Source organism: Taudactylus pleione, unplaced genomic scaffold, assembly GCF_031769625.1.
Source record: "Taudactylus pleione unplaced genomic scaffold, aTauple2 ptg000179l, whole genome shotgun sequence".
Taxonomy (NCBI): Eukaryota; Metazoa; Chordata; class Amphibia; order Anura; family Myobatrachidae; genus Taudactylus; species Taudactylus pleione.
In genome coordinates this window covers 14,763,035-14,769,790 of record NW_028284581.1, presented here as the reverse complement: position 1 = coordinate 14,769,790, position 6,756 = coordinate 14,763,035, and the positions used below count along the sequence as shown (strand labels likewise).

General features: G+C 44.7%; 1 pseudogene; it reads left to right on the top strand.

The window, feature by feature from the left end:
• Nucleotides 1-630: 630 nt before the first annotated feature.
• LOC148519930 (uncharacterized) lies at nt 631-3,644 on the top strand (annotated as a pseudogene).
• The last annotated feature ends 3,112 nt before the right edge of the window (nt 3,645-6,756 follow it).

Here is a 6,756-nt window from a genome sequence, read left to right as displayed (position 1 = left end):
GGAAAGAGGAGGAGGTCCGTGAGCTCTTTCTTTTTTTATAATTCTTTATTTGAAATGGTCACAGAATACAATTTAGCACAAAAAGGAGAATAAAAAAAGAGTCACAAAAACCCGATACAGACCATGTTTTTAAACAATACTATACAGAAAAAACTATTCAAAAATACTTGGTAGAAAAGATGGGGGGTAAACAGAGGGCAGGAGGAAGGGAGATGAGGGGGAGAACATGACATATCATCTAGAGAATCAGTACATATCAAACATCTTCTGGAGGGTAAACCTCAATCGTTGCCCATGGGTCCATGCACCAAGTGTGCGGAAGGAGGAGGGGGGACTGCACTCAGCAAGCAGACAGGGAGCCCAAACTTGAGAAAACACATGCCCTCGATCGTGGAGGTATAAAGTTATCTCCTCCATGGTCGTGAGCTCTTTCATGTGAGGGGAGAGGAGGAAATAAAAGCTCAAATCACAGGCACTGTTAAAGATGCCATGAACTATGGCAACATTTCAAAATTCCTGGCCAGTCTGGGTATTGCAAATACACAGCAGCAAGTCCTTAATGAACTAAAGAGCCTAAAGAAGCAATATACAAAGGTTCATGACCACAATCGTAATTGCAGAGGTGTGGGAAGGATGGAGTGGCCCTTATATGATTTATGCAGTTCCGCTTTTGGGCACACAGCACTATGCAAACCATTGCCTTATCTTCATCAAGTGATGCTGGCACACTGTCTGCAACAATGACAGGCACATCTTTAACAACTCCTGAGTGCAGCCAGAAGAGCCCGGCATTATCGCAGGTCCTATTTAATGATGACCCAGATGAGGACTCATCTAACACCATGATCATTGAACCAAGCACTGCCACAGATGTGACAGCTCCATCGCAAAGCCAAGATTTAGAGTCTGAGCCACAGACCAAGGGAGAAAAGACCCCCCTACGCAGTAACAGTAAGTTCAATTCAATTAACTCTATGTTCTGCTGCATTAATCTATGTGTCACAGCTGCCGACACTTGAGACTCCTGGAAGGAGTCAGGCCTACTGGGCACTATAAACTGAGGTGGTTTTAGGAATGACCTTTTCATGGAATCTCAGTAACATGGAATAAAAGTAAATAGAATTTATTCACAGGCAAAATATATAGCAACATTTCACATAAAGGGCCTCATTCAGAGGCGGTCGTAGGATGCAAGCGGTCGCTCAGAAACAGGGCGGCTGCTTGCATCCTGAACGGCCGCCTCCATGTCGGTCATTAGGCTGTGGGTTAACACCCACAGCTCTAACGACCGCTAAGGGAGATGGTCGCCATGGTCAAGACCATCGCGACCATCGGGGCTTACGACGAGACCCTAGGGTAGGGTCTCATCAACCTTAAGCCCCAGGGAGCTTCCTGCTCTGTTTGAGCAGGAAGCTCCCCAATGACATCACTGATGATGTCAGTGGGGGCGCCCACAATACGGCAAGCGTTCCGAAAGGAATGCCTCCGTTTGGCCGGGCACGCCCCCTGCCCACCCAGCAAACGGAGCAAGCTGTCAATCAGCATCGACAGCTCGCTCCATCTGCTTCGAGCCCGCTAACGACGGGTGATCCGTCGTTAGCGGGGGCTCGCGCATGCGCACTACGGAGCCGCTCAGCGCTCGCGACCGACTCTGAATAAGGTCCAAAGTCTCAACAACACAGAAGTTCAGATATGCAGTAGTCAATATAGGAGTAAACCCCCATATGTAAATAAAGTCTCTGACACTAATGTGGTAGGGAACCCCGAGTCCAATATGAGGCTAAGACCTCAGGATGGTATAAAGGATGTTACTAGGGTTGAGCCCTGTAGTGTGATGAAAATCCAGAACAGGGTTGAGCCCTGCAAAGTAGTGAAGATCCGGAACAGGGTTGAGCCCGGCGACGTGGTGAAAATCCGAGACAAGGTTGAGCCCTGTGATGTGAAGCAGGGTTGAGCCCTGTGATGCAGTGAAGATCCATGACAGGGTTGAGCCCTGTGATGTAGTAAAGATCTGGAGCAGGGTTGAGCCCTGTGATGTAGTGAAGATCCGGGACAGGGTTGAGCCCTGCGATGCGGTGAAAGTCCGGAGCAGGGTTGAGCCCTGCAGCGTAACAAGGATCCAAAGCGGGGTTGAGCCCCACGATGTAGTGAGGGTCCAGAGCAGTGTTGAGCCCTGCGGCGTGATGGGGATCCGGAGCAGGGTTGAGCCCTGCGATGCACGAAGGGTCCGGCGATGATAACTGTAACAGTGCAGTTGACAACTTTAGTAGTGGTGAGTTCAATGTCCACAGAAGTAGAAGACAACAGGCAGTGTAAATAATCCAGCAGGGGATGCAACCACAGCGATGGAGCAGGAAAACAATACTTAGGCAATGGCAATGCTGAGCTCTGTACTGCGGCCGGTAACCAATATCAGAAGTTTAAGCAGAACACGGGCAGAGGTATAGCAAAGTCCACAGCAAACCACAGGCACAGCAGGGATCTGGCAGGAGTCCAAGAAAGACCTGAAAGTAACGTTGCACAGACACTGAGACACAGTTAGTAACAGGCTTTATATTAGAGGTCTGTGATCCATAGGAAGTTCAGAACATGTGACCCAAATGGAATCAGGTTTGAAATAATAAGCAATCAGAAATCCCACAACCTGACAGCACCTTTGAGACAGATGATCATTTTAACTCTCTATCCCTTGTATGTGGAGAACACCAGCAACCAGGATAGCTCCTCCAACGACCACAATGGAACTTTGGCAAATGTAGTTTATCTTTATGTACTGAAATAGTCACAGTCCTGACACTATGTAATGTTCTAATTCAATCTCTAGTATATTTTCTCTGGTAAAAATAAATAAATATTTTGTCTATTGTGTAAATTAAACCATTACTTTAATGCTTCTTGGTTCTATATTAAACAAGTGTTATCTTACTGATTAGGTACACAGGGTGCTTGAATGAAACCGTATTGTTTCTGTGTTCAGCTTGTAGTCGAAGATGGTCACCGCATACACGGAGACATACTGCTTTTTGAATTTGGCCCATTTATTATCCTGTGTTTCAATAATTATTTTCATCTGTTGCTTAATGTTTTCTCTCTTTTACTTTCAGTTTTCACAGAGCCAATACGTAACAAGAAGAGCAAAATTGAGGTTGCTACCAAAGCCATGACAAATATTCTATGTGAACAAATACGCAACCTAGATTTGGAATGGCAGGCTCAAGTGGATGCCAGACTGCAGCAGTTCATGGCCAATGAGAGAGTAATTTACGAACGGAAATTATAGCTATGCAGGAAAGGATTAGTCGCTATAATCAAGATTTTTTTTGCTCAAATATTGAGCACAATCCGCTTCACACTAACACAAGTTCCACCACCCACCCATTTTGCCCAACAAGCTCATTATCCAAACTCATTTGGGGAAACATCCATATGTGCAACAAGCTCAGTCTCCCACCTCATTTGAGCATACATCACATTACGGGCAGCAAGCTAATTTCCCAAAAGCATCTGGGCAAACTACATCCCAGTATGCGCAACAAGCAAAGTCCCCCACAGCATTTGGGGCAACTACATTCCAGTATGCACAACAAGCAAAGTCCCCCACAGCATTTGGGGCAACTACATCCCAGTATGCGCAACAAGCATAGTCCCCCACAGCATTTGGGATTACTACATCCCAGTATGTGCAATAAGCAAAGTACCCCACAGCATTTGGGGCAACTACATCCCAGTATGTGCAACCAGCAAAGTCCCCCACAGCATTTGGGGCAACTACATCCCAGCAGAGCCGTTACTAGACTTTTTGGTGCCCTGTGCCAGAAAGAGCATTGGCGCCCCCCTCATTTTTCAAAGGGACATAATACACCCAAAAAAGGGCCATGGCTTCATGGGGAAGGGCCATGGAAGAGATAGGAGAGGCCAGGAGATGCTGGGGATGAAGAGGAAGCTACTGTACAAGCAAGAATGATAATAAACAGAAATTTGACAGGCCCAAATAGCGCCCCCTGACCTGTGGTGCCCTGTGCGATGGCACCGGCCGCACTACCCTAGCTACAGCCCTGCATCCCATTATGGGCAACAAGCAAAGTCCTCCACAGCATTTGGGGCAACTACATCCCAGTATGCGCAACCAGCAAAGTCCTCCACAGCATTTGGGGCAACTACATCCCAGTATGTGCAACAAGCAAAGTCCTCCACAGCATTTGGGGCAACTAGACCCCAGTATGCGCAACCAGCAAAGTCCCCCACAGTATTTGGGGCAATTAGATCCCAGTATGAGCAACCAGCAAAGTCCCCCACAGCATTTGGGGCAACTGCATCCCAGTATGCGCAACAAGAAAAGTCCCCCACAGCATTTGGGACAACTACATCCCAGTATGCGCAACAAGCAAAGTCCCCCACAGCATTTGGGACAATTACAGTACATCCCAGTATGCTCAACAAGCGAAATGTTGTGCCTCATCGGGGCCTATATCCAAGCATCCGCAAACACCTCAGTCACCCTCAACATTTACAGATAGTACATTAGATAATGTAATTGAAGGTCAATTATTTAAAGATACTTTGTCTAGTAATACTCTGTCACAGGAACTTACTCCTAACAATAATACAGAGTTTAGAGTATGCAGAAGTATGCAAATATATCTAGTGATGTTACCTAGACATAACACATATATATTACGCGTTTAATTTCTCAGCTTATATTAATTTGTTTCAAATTTGATTGACACTGATTTCGTGGTGTTATTTCTTGAAGGAAATTCTGTGGGCGTAAAAAAGGATATTACTAAAAATTGTGGATCTAATTCTTTTATTTTAAAGTGTTGTTTAATGCCTCAGAGCTATATGCACACTTAATGTTTACTTTTCAGACTGTAATGAGTCTGTTTTAGATTCTATATAAAAATTGGAGTTCACATTGTATACGCTCATAATATGAGCTTTAACAATATCAAACGCAGGATTTTGAAAGGGGGGTTTCCAATACTTAGTTACAAAACCAATGGCAAAAAATCTAACCACATACAGGCAGCACTCCTCGGGTACTCAATAATCAATACTCAATAATCCAAGTTTGTTAATCCATTACTGTGCAACGTTTCAGATTAATTTATTACATATTTCATCAATGCCTTGACGAAATATGTAATAATTGCATCTGAAACGTTGCACAGTAATGGATTAACAAGCTTGGATTATTGAGTACCTGAGGAGCGCTGCCTGTATGTGATTGTATGTTCAAGACTGAGCGGTCTGCTTAGTTCTTAGGCTCTGCACCCCGGGTGTTGAACATTTTTATTTGGAGTCTACTTGATTATATTTATATGGAGCTTTTCAGCTCCTTGAAGAAATAAAAAGGCGGCACCGCAAACATACACAGTGACATATACACGCACACAGACGCACACACTGACACAAACTGCACTGACACAGACACACTGACACACACACTGCACTGACAAAGCATATACACACACACTGACACACATATACACTGACAAAGCCTAGACACACACACACTGACACACATATACACTGACAAAGCCTAGACACACACACACTGACAGACACTGCACTGACAAAGCCTATACACACACACAGACTGACACACACACACACACTGACAAAGCCTGTACACACACAGAGACTGACACACACATACTGACAAAGCCTGTACACACACACAGAGACTGACACACACACAGAGACTGACACACACACACCCTGACAAAGCCTATACACACACACACAACGACAAAGCCTACACACACACAGAGAGACTGACACACACACACTGACAAAGCCTATACACACACAGAGACTGACACACACACTGACAAAGCCTGCACACACACAGAGACTGACACACACACACTGACAAAGCCTGTACACACAGAGACTGACACACACACACACACTGACAAAGCCTGTACACACACACAGAGACTGACACACATACACACTGACAAAGCCTACTCACACACACACACAGAGACTGACACACATACACACTGACAAAGACGAGGCTGAAGTTGGCTTCTTATTCGGCCAGCTTCTTATTCATTTCTTATTCACTTCTTATTCATTTCTTATTCATGCTCCAGCTTCTTATTCAGAAAAAGTTACATTAAAACATTTGAATAAAGTTAGATCACTAAACTAACACTATGTCAACAAAGAATTGTGTCCCTCACAAAGTTTACAATTATTATTTTCCTGGCACAATAAGGATTTTGGCATGAATAGGGCAGTAAAGCGGGCACAGGCACCACATTTTGTCATTTTGAATAAGAAGCTGTAGTTGTGCAGGGGTTAACTAGTTTCGGTCATCAAATGTTACACTTGAAACTCACAGAGGATGGTCTGGTACATATCACCCACTTGTCATTTGCCTTGACCAACAAGAATTTTGGCATGAATAGTGCAGTAAAGCGGGCACATGCAGCAGATTATCTCATTTTGAATAAGAAGCTGTAGTTGTGCAGGGGTTAACTAGCTTCAGTCATCAAATGTTACACTTGAAACCCACAGAGGGTGGTCTGGTACATATGACCCACTTGTCATTTGCCTTGACCAACAAGGATTTTGGCATGAATAGGGCAGTAAAGCGGGCACAGGCTCCATAATTTGTCGTTTTCAATAAGAAGCTGTAGTTGTGCAGGGGTTAACTAGCTTCAGTCATCAAATTTTACACTTGAAACCCACAGAGGGTGGTCTGGTACATATGACCCACTTGTCATTTGCCTTGACCAATAAGGA